The following is a 17168-nucleotide window of genomic DNA, read 5'->3' on the forward strand; positions in this document are numbered from 1 at the left end:
ATCTGATTTACCTCCCTCTAAGTTCTGCTAAACCACACTGGTCCTGACAGCAGGCATTAATAACCAGTCATCAGAAGACCAGTTATGGAGGACATGGTAGGCATTTCTGTTTTCACGCAGCCGCCACCTTCCTTCCCCTGCTCACCCCTCACCAAGCCAAGCCCCCGGAGGCTTGGTCATTAGTGCCAGCCCAGTGCCATGGACGCCCCATGCCGTGCCTGCTCTGACACCTGACTGCCGGAAGAAATAACTAAATCAATGCTATTTTAAACAGATTCCTAACATTGTGCAACACAAAGACATTGGCCTTTTGGATGATACTCAGATGCATGTTTAAAATGTATATTTCCTTGTCTGATTATTCAGCTCCCAGTTTACATTGTGTAACTGCGTGGTGAAGGCTCCCACGGTCTCTCCTCAAGACAAATGGTAATATAATGCAGGCCGTACGAGGACTGTTTCCATTTAGAAGTGCAGCACTCAGTTTAATGATAGGACTATGAGGCAGCGGATTCCATTTTGTTTTGGCTCATGTTTCAATAGTGTAATTCCTCAAACACTCCTAAGGGCCTTCAAAACTCATTTCCAAACTACAATAGAGCTGCAAATGAGATTCTGATATTTTTCTTATTGCACACTCACAGGACTCTACACATTCACACACACAGATATTGATTACTGCATTGTTAGAATAAGAGCTTGCAAGAAAGGCTTTTCACTGTACTTGAGCACGTGACATTAAAACTAGAAACTTATCAGGGGGGGGATTCATTAACTTTGTATATTCATTTCCTTGTTAGAGGCAGACAACAGGCACTAGCAGAGCCTGTCTGCAATATTTGCAAAGCCCAGTGCACTTCTAATTAGTCTTATCTCCCTCAGTAACTCCTGGGCAGCTCTGGATCCTTACAGATTATAAGACTGGGGGAGACAGAGATAATGAGAGAGAGATAAACAGAGAGAAATAGAAAGACAGAGACAGGCAAAGAGGCTCCATACCTCCTGCCAAGAAATGGGGAAAGGTTCATTGTAACTGGCTTTCAGACCTACCACTGTACAGTATAGTAGATATTGTCTAATATCCCTATTGGACCTGTGTACTAAGATGGAGTGAGATAACACACACAGACACAGGGAATAATGACATCTGTGACACTAACTATTCCAAATGTGTATGAGTCTGTACATCTCCTTACTGAAAGATAAAGTGGGAATCGACTTGTAAGAGGTTTTCATGAAGGCACATCAGACATAACGAGCTATCGGCTTGTCACTTGCCATCGACTTAACTGAGCTCCAAAATCTTTCATGACACTAAATGGCGGAAAGATACTTAATCTAGCTCACTCACGTTCTACTGTCTGTGAATCTGAACTTTTTGTGAATCCTCTCTATTTGAATAAGTCTAAACTCTGAGACTTTACTTTGTGTTTTGGGAGGGAATAAGGTCACAAGGTCATCCAGGAGTGTGTATGTATGCCCCTCCCCTCCCCACCTCAGCAGATGCTTGTACAGACCTGACAAATCCCCCCCCAGAGCAAAGCCATCCATCTTACACCTGACAGGCAATAGCAGACGATGCCTGATGCGAAATCACGATTTCTCCGAAAAACAAGCATATCTCCGTGAAATGTCAACAGAGTACTGAGTGTAATGCATGCTTTTTTATTTTCAAAGCCTTTAACATTTAATTCAGCTTGTGTCATGTTCATATTTTTTTTTGAGACCCACGGAAACAACTTTCATATGACCACCACGACATGTCAAATCCTCAAAGTGCCGCCACTTTGTCAACAGAGCTCTGTTCTTATTATCGGATGTATTAGGTTACAGAATCCGACTTCTTGGACATAATGTTAGTGATATGTTAGGGAAAGACCCCACTGAACGACTCAGAACATATTTGTCTTGGTAAAATACATTTTATAACATAGGGAAGTGAAATTTCACCAAAGCGCGTTTTCACCCACTCTGGGCAGTGGGTGAATATCATTGAATTTCAACCTTTTGAAGTCAGAAGGTATTAGCCCTGGTTGAAAATAATGAAATGCCTAGTCCATTATGGATTCTCAGCACAGCATGTTAAAGCGTCTCAGTAACAGATGGAGTGTTGGGGACCAGTACACAGACCACCCAGATCAAAGGGTAAGCACAGCAGGCGTAAAAAAAAAAAAAACTGCCTCCAGTCAACGGCGAAAACAGGCCTTGGCTTTACCAGGGCACCCCACCACGGGGGCAGTGTCATGGGAGCCATAAACAATCTAAGGAAGGATAAATGCAGGTGTTTGTTTTTCGTTTCCCATACAGTTGTTGTGCGAAACAGTGGCAGGAATCATCGGGGTATAGTAAAACATAAACCACCTGCAAGACGGTCTGTTGGTTCAGCTGGAGGGAAGAGAAGTGCTACTTCACTCTCACTCAACAGACACCAGTGGTACAATAATAATAATAATAAATCATCATAATAATTTGTCCTATGTGTTTTTTGCATATCCCACTCCCCTTGACACACCCTTGGAGAGTGGGGTCACGGCCAGGGGTCAGCCATTATTGACAGAGGGAGTAAGATCGTGTCCCAAATGACACCCTATTCCCAAAATAGTGCTCTACTTTTGATAAGGGTCCAGTGCACTACATAGGGAATAGAGTGCCTTTGGGACGCAGCTCACAACATCATGGAACACCACACCACCACCCACCCTGCATGGGCTCCCCACCCCCTCCCCCTGCTCCCTTTCCTCCGACACACTCCCCTCTCTCCCCCTAGCGCCCACATCGATGACGCAGGGGGCAATAATTACGAGATCACATTTCACCCCCATCCTGGACTCTTTAACCATGGCTTCCAAGTCCCTCCCCATTTGGCTTCTTCACGGGACAAGAAAACTACAGACGGCGTCTGAAAGGTCAAAGGGTGTGGGTAATCTTGTGTTTCATTAGCCGACCCTCCGTGAAGTTATAATTAGCTTGAGGGCTCAGCAGGACAAGCTGTTGCTCTCTGATCTCCCTACATCACATTAAAGCAGGCACACAGAAGGTGCGTGCGTGTGGGATCTGTGTGTATACATGCCTGGGCGTGGGTGTGTGTGGACTGCAACATTTTCATTGTCACACAGATACTGTTTTGTTGCGTTTTCATCTTGATTTAACCTACAACAGCCGCATTGATTGCCAGAGACGGTTGGGGAACTTTGGGCTTGGTTGTTCAAATGTTCGATTAAACCACAGCCTTAAAAGGACAGCAGGAGACAAGAAGGTCACGATAACAATCAACAACAAAAAAATCAACAAGAAATGAAATACAATAATTAGTCAGTTAGGACGAAACTCCTGACCCTTTCACATGTTTTTCTCGGCCACTTCCATTTAACCTCCAATTCCTGTTTCCTAGACCCAAGCACAATGCACACACCAATAAACCCATCCATGCATCTCTCTCTCTCCCTCTCTGTCTCTCTCTGTCCATCTCCCTCTCTCTGTCTCTCCCTTCAACCCCTCCACTTCATGTTCTCACCCCTCCCTCCAGGCTGTTTCCTGGCAGAGGTGTCAGTTAGTCCCATCCCCGTTCCGGTGGTCAGCTCAGCTGCAGGTCAACTTAGCCTAATCTCGCCTCCCTCACCTGTTGCTGCTGTTGCTGGGGTGACAGGGGGTATTTTGGTAGTCGTGTGTGAAGGCGGCTGAGTGCCCCCAGCGGGGTTCGGGGTGGGTGGGGATGGGGGGGTAAGGGGGGTTTATGACTGGGCCTGATGGAGTGGTGACGCTGATGGGGACAGGCAGGCTGTGAGACAGGCCCCATCGTCCAGTGAAGGGCAGCATCACACCCGCTCTCCTCACATCAACCCTGTCTGTCTGTCTGTCTGTCTGTCACACGCTCCTCTGACTACCACTAACCTATAAACAGGTCCGACGTGGAGAATGCTCCCCACTTAACTTTAAAGACAACCAGTGTGACCAGCCTTGTGAGGTCCACTGTAGCGGGTACACAAGACTGGTTTGTTAGATCTGGACGAAGATATGTCCTGTTTGACATAAAAGGTCGACTCGATTGGCTGAAAGTCAAGTCAGTTTATAATAGAAATGCATTTATTTCATTTTTATTTCACCTTTTTTTAACCAGGTAAGGTAGTTGAGAACAAGTTCTCATTTACAATTGCGACCTGGCCAAGATAAAGCAGTTCGACAGATACAACAACACAGAGTTACACATGGAGTAAAACAAACATACAGTCAATAATACAGTAGAAACAAGTCTATATATGATGTGAGCAAATGAGGTGAGATAAGGGGGTTAAAGGCAAAAAAAGGCCATGGTGGCAAAGTAAATACAATATAGCAAGTAAAATATACTAATATACAATATACCACGGCTAAGGGCCGTATCCAGGCACTCCGCATTGCGTCTTGCCGAAGAACAGGCCTTAGCCGTAGTATATTGGCCATATACCACACCCCCTCGGGCCTTATTGCTTAAATATCCCATTGACTGCATATTATGAACCTTAACCAACCATAGGGAAGACTTGGGAGGCTGCTGCAAGGTATATGTACTTCTTTATCCATATCCTTCTAGGATCCATCTAGGATCCATCTAGGATCCATCACAGAATCCATTAGCTCCTCTCCAAATCGCCCATACCTTTCTCATGTGTCCCTACCCTCTGTCTATCATTCCCTCCCCCAGCCCGTGTCGTTGTAGGAATGTGTCGTTGTGGCCCTGCCTGCCCCTCCCCAGGGCCAGATGGGAGTCTGCGAAGGACCTCGGGGGTGCCCTGTCTGCCTGACCTCTCCCACTACAGCATGGCTACACAGGGCTGCTCAGAGAGAGAGGCAGTGGAGCTGCACACTGCTCTTACATACACAAACAAACAGCTCAGACACTCAAATAACACACATCTCCACACAGGATAGATAAGGCTGCTGCCACATGCCAATGCACAGGCCTGTAGAGTGTGAAGGCCAACTGTGTGCTTTGCTGTGCTGAATCCACAGTGTTGAATAGGACAGTGATGACTGCGTCCCCTTAGGGATGGTTATCTCTTCCTGTGGGACTTATTGCTCCATTCACTACGCCACTGCACCGGCAGGCCTGTCTGGGATGCTTAGTACTAGAGCAAAACGACTCTGCTAAAGTCCTTGTACCACATCCTCTGCAACAAGTAGAATGTCATGAAGAACTCCATGGATCTCTAGCTGGAGCCATGAATAACACACACCACAGGGCCGTGGGGGAAAGGGAGGAAAAGCGGAACAGAGGGGAGTGGATGACGTCATCTTTCTCTATCTCTCCAAACACACAGTGACTCATGGGGGAGATGAGCAGAGGAAGGGATCAGAGCATGAAAGCCTACACACAGACACACGCAATGGGACAAGCAGTCACGGCTCCGGCTACGCTACACAGTCCTGCATACATACAGTACAGACAGGCAGAGGAGCCATAAGCCTGGTGGATTTGACAGGTCAGCGCGGCCGGTGAGGTGAGCCCTGCAGCTTGTCCCAGCACCGTGACAGGTCAGCGCGTCCGGTGAGGTGAGCCCTGCAGCTTGTCACAGCACCGTGACAGGTCAGCGCGGCTGGTGAGGTGAGCCCTGCAGCTTGTCCCAGCACCGTGACAGGTTATCAGGGGTAAGACTACACTGATCTGGTATTACCACACCATGCAGGCATTACCCAACCCCCCCCCCCCCCCTTTCCCTCATCACCATCACACACTGGGTGATACCTGAATCCAGCTACAGCCTGTGCTGAGCACATATCACTCACCTTTTACAAGGGCAAAACGCAACAGGAAAGATGTGGAAAGAGATTGGCGAGGAGAGAGAGAGAGAGGGGAAGAGAGAGATTCACACAGCCCGTGTCAACATTCTGGTATTTGTTAAGCTAATCTCTCACATGAAGGCAGTTTAGAGTCTCACATGGTGAGTTTGAATCTCACCCACGCGGAAGATGTTCATGAGAAAACCTGTCTTAACAGAATCTCAGCGAGCCAGTCTGAGGAAATCCCACTCGGTGAAGCCATCCAAACCCACAACTCAGCAGCATTGTTCCAGTTTTAACAGACATACTCTACCACTCAAAAGCTTGAGGTCACTTGGAAATGTCCTTGTTTTCCAATGAAAACATACATGAAATGAGTTGCAAAATGAATAGGAAATATAGTCAAGTCGTTGACAAGGTTATACATAATGATTTGTAATTGAAATAATAATTGTGTCCTTCAAACTTTGCTTTCGTCAAAGAATCCTCCATTTTCAGCAATTACAGCCTTGCAGACCTTTGGCATTCTAGTTGTCCATTTGTTGTGGTAATCTGAAGAGATTTCACCCCATGCTTCCTGAAGCACGTCCCACAAACTGGATTGGCTTGATAGGCACTTCAAACTGCTCCCACAACAGCTCAATAGGGTTGAGATCCGGTGACTGTGCTGGCCACCCCATAATAAACAGAATACCAGCTGACTGCTTCTTCCCTATGTAGTTCTTGCATAGTTTGGAGCTGTGCTTTGGGTCATTGTCCTGTTGTAGGAGGAAATTGGCTCCAATTAAGCGCCATCCACAAGTTATGGCATGGTGTTGCAAAATGGAGTGATAGCCTTCCCTCTTCAAGATCCTTTTTACCCTGTAGAAATCTCCCACTTTACAACCACCAAAGCACCCCAGACTAGAGGTCAACCGATATAGATTTTTCAACACCGATGCGATACCGATTATTGGAGGACCAAAAAAAAACTGATACCGATTAAATCGGACGATTGTTTTATATATATATTTGAAATAATGACAATTACAACAATACTGAATTAACAATGAACACTTATTTTAACTTAATATAATACATAAATAATATCTATTTAGTCTCAAATAAATAATGAAACATGTTCAATTTGGTTTAAATAATGCAAAAACACAGTGTTGGTTAAGAAAGTAAAAGTGCAATATGTACCATGTGAAAGCTGGTGGTTCAATATTCCCAGTTCTTCCATATTCCCAGTAAATAAATATTAGGTTGCAGTCAATATAGGAATTATGACACGTCGACTATTTCTCTCTATACCATTTGTATTTCATATACCTTTGACTATTGGATGTTCTAACAGGCTCTTTAGTATTGCCAGCCTAATCTCGGGAGTTGATAGGCTTGAAGTCATAAACAGCACTGTGATCAAGGATTGCTAGAGCTGCTGGCAAACGCAGTAAAGTTTGAATGAATGCTTACGAGCCTGCTGCTGCCTACCACCACTCAGTCAGACTGCTCTATCAAATATCAAATCATAGACTTAATTATAATATAATAAACACAGAAATATGGTCATTAATATGGTCAAATCCGGAAACTATCATTTTGAAAACTAAACGTTTATTCTTTCAGTGAAATACGGAACTGTTCCGTATTTTATCAAACGGGTGGCAACCCTAAGTCTAAATATTGCTGTTACATTGCACAACCTTCAATGTTATGTCATAATTATGTAAAATTCTGGCAAATTAGTTCGCAACGAGCCAGGTGGCCCAAACTGTTGCATATACCCTGACTTCCCTTGTTAATATTGCCTGCTAACATGAATTTCTTTGAACTAAATATGCAGGTTTTAAAATATAATTCTGTGTATTGATTTTAAGAAAGGCAAAAGATGTTGATGGTTAGGTACATTCGTGCAACGATTGTGCTTTTTTCACGAATGTGCTTTTGTTAAATTATCACCTGTTTTGCAAAGTAGGCTGTGATTCGATAATAAATTAACAGGCACCGCATTGATTACATGCAACGCAGGACAAGCTAGTTAACCTAGTAATATCATCAACCATGTGTAGTTAACTAGTGATTATGTGAAGATTGATTGTTTTTTATAAGATAAGTTTAATGCTAGCTAGCACTTTCCATGGCTCCTTACTGCAGGTGGTCAGCCTGCCACGCAGTTTCTTCGTGGAATGCAATATAATCGGTGTCCAAAAATGCAGATTACCGATTGTCATGAAAACTTGAAATCGGCCCTAATTAATCGGCCACCATGGTTGTCAGATGGCGTCCAGCACTCCTCCAGTATCTTTACATTTTTTCTGCATCTCACAAATGTTCTTCTTGGTGATCCGAACACCTCAAACTTAGATTTGTCTGTCCATAACACTTTTTTTCCATTCTTCCTCTGTCCAGTGTCTGTGTTCTTTTGCCCATCTTAATATTTTCATTTTATTGGCCAGTCTGAGATATGGCTTTTTCTTTGCAACTCTGCCTAGAAGGCCGGCATCCCGGGGGCACCTCTTCACTGTTGACGTTGAGACTGGGGTTTGCGGGTACTATTTAATGAAGCTGCCAGTTGAGGACTTGTGAGGTGTCTGTTTCTCAAACTAGACACTAATGTACTTGTCCTCTTGCTCAGTTGTGCACCGGGGCCTCACTCCTCTTTCTATTCTGGTTAGAGCCAGTTTGCACTGTTCTGTGAAGGGAATAGTACACACTCACTTGGAATAGCCTTCATTTCTCAGAACAAGAATAGACGAGTTACAGAAGAAAGTTCTTTGTTTCTGGCCATTTTGAATCTGTAATCGAACCCACAAATGCTGATGCTCCAGATACTCAACTAGTCTAAAGAAGGCCAGTTTTATTGCTTCTTTCATCAGAACAACAGTTTTCAGTTGTGATAACATCATTGCAAAAGGGTTTTCTAATGATCAATTAGCCTTTTAAAATTATAAACTTGGATTGGAACACAGGAGAGATGGTTGCTGATAATGGGCCTCTGTAGGCCTATGTAAATATTCCATTTGAAAAAATCTGCCTTTTCCAGCTACAATTGTCATTTACAACATTAACAATGTCTACACTGTATTTTTTATCAATCTTATGTTATTTTAATGGACAAAAAATGTGATTTTCTTTAAAAAACAAGTACATTTCTAAGTGACCCCAAACTTTGGAACACTAGTGTCGCTAGTAGCTAAATCCCACTCAGTAAGTAGTTCACTAATGCAGTGTGTGTGTGTGTGTGTGTGTGTATGTGTGTGTGTGTAGGTGCGCTCTACTATGGATGTGCCCTAAAAACTAAAACCAATACAGTATGTGTTAACGCTCTTTCCATTTCTTCTCTAATAATGACAGGAAACTCTCTGGAGAACTTTCAACAAGCCTAACTGCACCGAACAATCCATTAAGAACAGGGCCACGGAGAGGCTAGCTGGTCAATGGTATTGAACTCCCGTATACCAAAAGTAATAACAGGGGAGAGAGACTTATAGGCCGTTCTAAATAAATCAGTTACAACAGAATGTGTAAACGCTGTGTTTCTTTTTACTGTCCGTCATGAAACCCTTCGATACATGTAGTCTGCTGACAGTAGGCCGATGGTGGAGGCTGGAGGGTCGTTCATCATATCCCACCTTTCTGAATATGGGGAGGGAGGGAGGGAGCAGCTCTCCTCTCCTGTATTTCATCTGTCTCATTTCCCTGTTGATTGCCTCTCCTCTACCTCTCTTCTCTCATTCTCTCCATCCAGGCCCATGCATCTCCGATGGGGCCAATTATCTAGTCCTGTACATTACTATTTCAGCCCTGTGACGGGTAGAGAAACTGAACGGGGGAGGAGCGTACGCCCTCTGAAGGGGACACTTACGGAGGAGGGAAGATGTAGGTGGGTGTAAGATGGAGGGGGGGTTGGAGGGTGGTAAGATAGAAGGGTTGACATGGGGGGGTCGTTTCCTGTCTCATCTCTCGGAGGTTAGAGAATGTTCTTTGAACCATAATGTTTTAAATCACTCTTCCTAGATGTTCTAAGAAACATGGTATCTCCGTGGATTAGGTTAGATAAGTGTTGCTGTCGCCTGCATCGCAATGTCTCACATTGTCATATTGTCTCTCTCTGTTGAATCACATTCTTAATGCTTAGAAGGTACATTTTCTCTTAAGGTTTTCCCACTGTGTGTGTGTGGTTTGGTTTTATTATCTTTGTGGGGACCAGAAGTCCTCACAAGGATAGTTGAACAAGGAAAAGTTGGGGGCATTTCGCCAGTCCAAAAGTAGGGGCATTTCGCCAGTCCAAAAGTGGGGGCATTTTGCCAGTCCAAAAGTGGGGGCATTTTAGAGTTAGGGGTTAGGTTCAGGGTTAAAATTAGGGTTAGGGTAGGATTAGAGTTAGAGTTAGGGGTTAGGTTCAGGGTTAAAATTAGGGTTAGGGTAGGATTAGAGTTAGGGGTTAGGTTCAGGGTTATAATTCGGGTTAGGGTAGGATTAGAGTTAGGGGTTAGGTTCAGGGTTACAATTAGGGTTAGGATAGGATTAGAGTTAGGGGTTAGGTTCAGGGTTAGGAGTTATGTGTATGACCTCTTACACTTGATGTGAGCATTTTCTGAAGCTCACTGAATCTGCTCATTTTTGGTATCTGCCATCTCAGATCCACCATGTCCCATCACCTCTGAATACCCCTCCTTAGCTGATCACAACAACCTATCACTGCTCCTGTGTGTGCCATTACACTTTGTTGGTGATTGGTGGACCAGTGGATCAATGGACATATTTCCAATTCAACATGTTCAGTTCATTTAAAAAATGGAATAGTAACATGAAAGCCTTCCAGTCATATTCCAGTCATGTTTGTCATTGTCACATTTTCCTACAGTGTGATGTTCGATTAGGTTTTACATGAATGGTTTTTTGCTCAGTTCCACATTGATGACTTCTGATGAAGGAGGTGTAATTGTTGACACTGGTGCGTTGACACATGGGTCTCTCCAAACCCCTTACCGATATCTGCCGCGCTAGCTAGTCACTGAGCCGCAATCAAGACATTAGATTGATGCTGCAGAAACAATTAAGGCAGGGCTAGTGGTGTGTGCTGGCATCGTTGGCATGTCCCCCACGGGAAATTATTCATCACCGCCCGAATACCAACTAACAGAGGCAGATGTTTTTAACCAACTCACAAAGAATCGCATTTGAGAGAGAGAGAGAGAATGAGAGAGAGAGAGAGAGAGAGAGAGAGAGAGAGAGAGAGAGAGAGAGAGATAGAGAGAGAGAGAGAAAGAGCGAAAGTGAGAGAAAGAGAGAGAGCGAGAGAAAGAGAGAGAGCGAGAGAAAGAGAGAGCGAGAGAGAGAAAGAAAGAGCGAGAGAAAGAGAGAGAGCGAGAGAGAGAGAGAGAGAGAGAGGTAAAGAAATGTGTGTGAGTGTGAGTGAGGATAGCCTACTGTTGACATGACTTCCATACTTCCTCCTCTCTGAGTTTATTGTAGCCATTCTAGATTTACAGGAACATTACTGCTACTCACCTTCTTTTTTTTTCTTCTTTTTTTTCTCTGATGATAAGGAATGTTGTAGCTCCTCGGCCACATGACGGAATGTCAAGACTGCTGTTCCCTAAAGGCCTCGAACCTAATTTAAACACAGCAGCAATATCTTACGACTAGGCCTATACCTCCATGATCGGAACAAACAACACACATACAGCCTGTAGCTGTGTGGTAAATGTTACGGAGAGAGCGAGAGAGTGAGCGTCAGCTTGGTTGATCACAGACAGAGGGAACAGATGAATGGACAGTAGTGCGATTGAGAGGAAATATCATGCTGCCAGTCCTTTGTCACACATCTCCACGGCATTTAGTCCCGCCTTGGAGGAAAGGCTTTCATGTGATATGACAGACAGCCAGCAGATCAAAGACACACAGAGAGAACGGGAGAGAGAGGGGGGGGGAGAGAAAGACAGAAAGAGAACAGAGGACATAGGGACACAGATTCTATCAATGCAATCAAATACAAATGAACTGGTTCCCCCCCGGTACCCAGCCCTGAAACTTCAACCGGTGTTGGAGTGTGAGCTGCAGCAGTCAGCATATGAAGGTTCTCTGGCTATAAATAAATGCATTATGGGACAGAGAGAGAGAGGCCGGTACGTTTTCCTAGTTGGCCTCTCCTCTCTTCGGCCCCCTGAATACCTCAGCCCATCGCCGCGGCGACTGTGGTAACCTTGACTGCAGTCTGCAATGCAGCTGAAGGGGGAAGAGAGGTGCCCCTTCCTGTTTGATTGTCGCCTGAGAGTTGTACAGCTGCTGCAGTGCACCTCCACTCCAAGGCAGGAGGGGAATCCTGTCCTGTTCACACGCAGACACACACACACACACACAATCTAGTTTCTCCAACATCTCCTTTTTCGAGGTCATCATTGATGTCCTGAATCCATGCATACAATTACTACAATATGACACACACTCAATACAGTCCGGCAATCTATTCTTGACCTCCTCATACATACATACACTACCGTTCAAAAGTTTGGGGCCACTTACAAATGTCCTTGTTTTTGAAAGAAAAGCAAATTTTTTGTCCATTAAAATAACATCAAATGATCAGAAATACAGTGTAGACACTGTTAATGTTGGAAATTATTATTGTAGCTGGAAATGGCAGATTTTTTAAGGAATATCTACATAGGCGTACAGAGGCCCATTATCAGCAACCATCACTCCTGTGTTCCAATGGCACGTTGTGTTAGCTAATCCAAGTTTATAATTTTAAAAAGCTAACTGGTCATTAGAAACCCCTTTTGCAATTATGTTAGCATAGCTGAAAACTGCATTCATAAACACACCAGGCAGCAAGCATGGACACACACACACTGTCAGAGGGAGGGGTGGTCTAATTGGCTGCTGTTCAGTAGAGCTCAGTCACCTGAGTAGGAGTTAAGGAGGGAGTGGTAGAAGGCCAGGCAGATTACTACACAATGGGCCAGAAGTTTTTGTAAAAAAAAAAAAAAACTCTTTCTCTCACTCTGTATTTGGCTAAATAAAAATATGTCTCGGAGGGCTTTTGGTGAATGATGCGTTTTCTTTCTGACACATTCCACGCCCGCAAAGCGCGTGCCTGTGAAGCCCACTCAACTCTATAAATACTCCCCAGCAGCCTGCTCCTCTCCTGGGCTCCTTCTGTCTCCGTCTCCCTGAGAGGCCTGGAGATGCAGCAGCCCTTCGCTATCATTGTTTCTTCTGCCTTCTCCAGAGAGAAGAACTCACCCCAGATTCACCATCCAGGCAGGCAACATTTCTCTCTCTCTCTCTCTCCTACAGTGCGGGTAAATCGTAATGGCTTAGGGCTGACTTGTAGTGCCAGAGTGGAACTTGTAATAACACGGTCTGTGTTCAGAACAGGGAACGGGGAGGGGAGGTAGATACTGTCTCATTGACTCTAGTTAACCAACATCACCTGTTAACTCTTTTTATCTTCCATGATTAGAACAGCCTCTCCTTCATTGACGTGAGATAATTCTGTCTTGAAGAATTACATTAGCTTTGATACGATTTACACCTTCATTGCACAGTTCCTGTGAAAGAGACAAATGTAGGCCATGGTTGAGCAGGAGGCTGGAGGACTCAAGGTGATGGGGGGCTGCAGCGTGCCCAGGAAGGGATCGACTGCAGCGGGGAGGAAGGAGGGATGTCAGGGTCAGGTCTGCTGATGGATGGAGAGGAGAGAAACCAGAGAGGAGACAGAGTGGAGCCCGCTATCCACCCATAGGGCCAGCCAGGGGGAACGCAGGGAAAGCGTGAGGGAGCGGACCCTATTTTTAGAGCTGCCACAGCACGTTCTTAAACCACCCATCTGGCATCTCTTCGTCTTCTCTAAAGGTCAGGATTCCCTCAGAGAGCGGGAATGGGGGGAGATGAAAGCAGAGAAGCCGGGAAAAGCTTTAAGAGCACAAGCTGACACCTCTGCCCCCCGTGTCATCTGACCCACTTTCACTGCATGGCAACCTGATTCCCCTGGTATGTAGGACACAAAGCAGTGGATTGTGGGACTGGTAGGAGGCTGCGACTGAGGCTGGGGATGAGGCTTGGGCTGGAGCTGAGGCTGAGGTCAGGTGAGGGCAGCCTTGTGGCATGTGCGTGTCTGCAGGGTGTTAGGGGGTGCAGAAGGCTATTATCTCCTCAGGCTCAGTGCAGAGAGAGGTTCCCTGCGGCAGGGTCAGGGACATCACACTGAGCGGTGTTATTGACTACCATCACATTCATTGATTCTTGGAAAATAGCACTGAGTGACACGGGAGAGAGACAAAGCGAGAGACAGACAGAGTGAAAAGTGAAAATCTGTGTTGGAAGGAGAAGCTGCCGAAGCGTGTTTGACCAAAGAACAAGTACGTTTACTTGACATTTGCTCTAAGTGCCTTCTAAGGTAGGTAGCCCAGCGGTTAAGAGCGTTGGGCCAGTAACCGAAAGGTCGCTAGCCGACTAGGTGAAAAAATCTGTTGAAGTGCCCTTGAGCAAGGCACTCAACCCTAATTGCTCCCTGTAACTCGCGCTAGATAAGAGCGTCTGCTAAATGACTCAAATGTAAGGTTTGAGCGTCAGGAGAGAGTTTTCATGGCCAATGCAACTGATGTCCCACTGAATGTCCGTAAATAGGCTCTTTATCCTATGACATTGGCTGAGACTATTGCGTTCATATGAATGGGTCAGAATTCAGCACCGCCTGAACCTGTATTGAAACCCAAGATAAGTGTGAGGGTGTGTGAGGCCTGAGGAGAGTTGCGTCCTCCATCATTTCACCAGTCTACAGAAGCTATATCCTTAATGTATTTATGTACCTCAACCAAGGCTGCGTTCTCATTTTCTCTCCTTCTACGGGTCCAGGTATTGGATATGACTACACTTCCAGAAAATATGACGCTATCTAGGACCTAAAAGGGTTCTTTGGCTGTCCCCGTTTTGGTTCCATGTAAAAACCCTTTCCACAGAGGGTTCTACATCGAAACCAAAAAGAATTCTACCTGGAACCAAAAAGGGTTCTCCTATGGGGACAGCGGAAGAAACCTTTAGGAACAGTTTTTTCTAAGAGTGTACACAACCACTCACTCAGTTTATTTTATGCATCACAACACCACTCTGCACCAAGGAGTTCCTCCGCAAACAAGCTGCTTTCTTCAGTGTGATGAGGGAACATCACGTAAACAGCAGAGACAATGATCTGCCTCACTTTCTCTCTCTCTCTCTCCTTCTCTCTCATCATCATTTACTCAGCATTACATCTAGCTAGGGTTGGGAAGCCACTGGTCATTTTCCAAAGTTACTGTAATCTTCAGTAATTTTGGTAATTAACAGATCATCTATGGTAATCTATGATAACTTTGGTAATTTATACTTAAAATAATTTGTTGTAATTATTTACATATTGTATTCATTTTGTATATCTATGTCCATATTGTCCATGGGTTTCTAGAGGATAGACCATATGGGTCAATCTGGGTTAATCTAAATAACCTCTAATCAACAAAGGAATTCATTTAAATTAAATTAGCAAATTTTCCAACTATTGACTTTTTTCAAATACATATTAACAGTCAAATAAATAAGTGTCAAAATATATAAAGGATATGTCATACTAAAAACCTCATATTTAACACTAATGCTATTCACACTAAGTTGATGGTTTATATTTAGGATCATGTTTAAGCGCTTCGTCATTCAACTTTTTATTTTAAAATCATCTTATTTGATTATTTTATATATTTTATCCCCTAGACATCCTAGGTTAGAAATACTAACTTAGACACCTACCTTTTTGAGAAAAACATGTAATATTTGTTAAACAACATCTCTTTCTCTAAGCAACTGCAATTGCAATTTCAACACCATTAAGTTTGCTGATGACACGACGGTGGTAGGCCTGATCACCGACGACGATTAGACAGCCTACAGGGAGGAGGACTGTGACCTGGCTGTGTGGTGCCAGGACAACAACCTTCTCTTCAACGTCAGCAAGACAAAGGAGCTGATCGTGGACTTACAGGAAACGGAGGGCCGAGCACGCCCCCATCCACATCGACGGGGCTGTAGTGGAGCTTCAGGTTTCTCGCTGTCCACATCACTAAGGAATTAACATGGTCTACACACACCAACACAATCGTCAAGAAGGCATGACAACACCTGTTCCCCCTTTTAGTAGGCTTAAAAGATTTGGCATGGGCCCTCAGATCCTCCAAAAGTTATACAGCTGCACCACTGAGAGCATCTTGACTGGCTGCAACACCACTTGGTATGGCAACTGCTTGGCATCCAACCTCAAGGCACTACAGAGGGTAGTGCGTACGGCCCAGTACATCACTGGGGCTGAGCTCCCTGCCATCCAGGACCTCTATACCAGGCGGTGTCAGAGGAAGGCCCCCCAAAAAAATACAGCCACCCTAGTCATAGACTGTTCTCTCTGCTACCGCACGGCAAGCTGTACCGATGCACAAAGTCTGGACTCTCGAAAAGCATTTACCCCAAAGCCATAAGACTGCTAACAGTTAACCAAAAAGCTACCAGGACTATCAGCATTTTGCACTCTTTTGACTCAACACATACGCTGCTGCTAGGGCTTATTATCTATCCTGTAGCCTCATTGTGTATTTATTCCTTGGGATATTATCTTTGTACTATTTTTCAATTATTATGCAGTCCTATGTGCCACAGTAGATGTGACCCTGGTTGACTCAGCTAACAGGGGACTTCTCTACCGCCTGTTCAATGAGAATCAGGACATAACACAGCCTGTCTCAACAGTTGTTTCACTACAACTAGCGCATATGAAGCATGAAGCACGTCAGATTCAGGCTGCCTTGGGTTAATTGCTAGACCTGTACCAAAACCAAAATTGAAAAAGTTTGAATCATTTAAAAATAAATCCTACACTAGGTGAATCACCTTTTGATGCAGTGCCAAAAAGAGGAGGATAAAAAGAGGAGATAAGATGCTAAGTGGTTCCTCCAGTGTTATTCCGGCTCCTCTCCTGCAGTGCATGTGTACCCCATGCTGTGTGTTGGCAGGCAGACTAACAGCACCACCACCACAGCAGCTCTACAGCCCAGCTCAGCTGCTACATCACAGTGATGTTTATGGGAAGACCTGCCCGGGCTAGTCCCTCTCTAGTCCCTGTCATTACTGTTCTCCACAGGGGTGCTCACACTGCTGTTGCCTGGTGATAGCCGGGATTGAGGGACACCTTTGCCCCCTTATCCTACCCTCCCTACCCCGCTCTAGCCCTCTCTCTCTCTCCTGTGGGCCTCAGACCCCTCCGTTTCCCTGCCTCGCTTACCACCACACCCTGTATGCATCCCACCCTTGAGAGGAGAGTGTGTGTGACAGAGAGAGAGAGAGAGAGAGAGAGAGAGAGAGAGAGAGAGAGGGAGAGAGAGAGAGAGAGAGAGGAGAGA

General features: G+C 44.9%; 1 protein-coding gene across 1 annotated transcript in view; it reads right to left on the bottom strand.

Moving 5' to 3' along the window:
- Nucleotides 1–17168, bottom strand: part of LOC109898421 (inactive phospholipase C-like protein 2) — a 97230-nt gene that overhangs the window by 42635 nt on the left and 37427 nt on the right. The gene's annotated exons all lie outside the window — the stretch shown is intronic.

The sequence above is a fragment of the Oncorhynchus kisutch genome, linkage group LG10 (assembly GCF_002021735.2).
Source record: "Oncorhynchus kisutch isolate 150728-3 linkage group LG10, Okis_V2, whole genome shotgun sequence".
In the NCBI taxonomy this organism is placed as follows: Eukaryota; Metazoa; Chordata; class Actinopteri; order Salmoniformes; family Salmonidae; genus Oncorhynchus; species Oncorhynchus kisutch.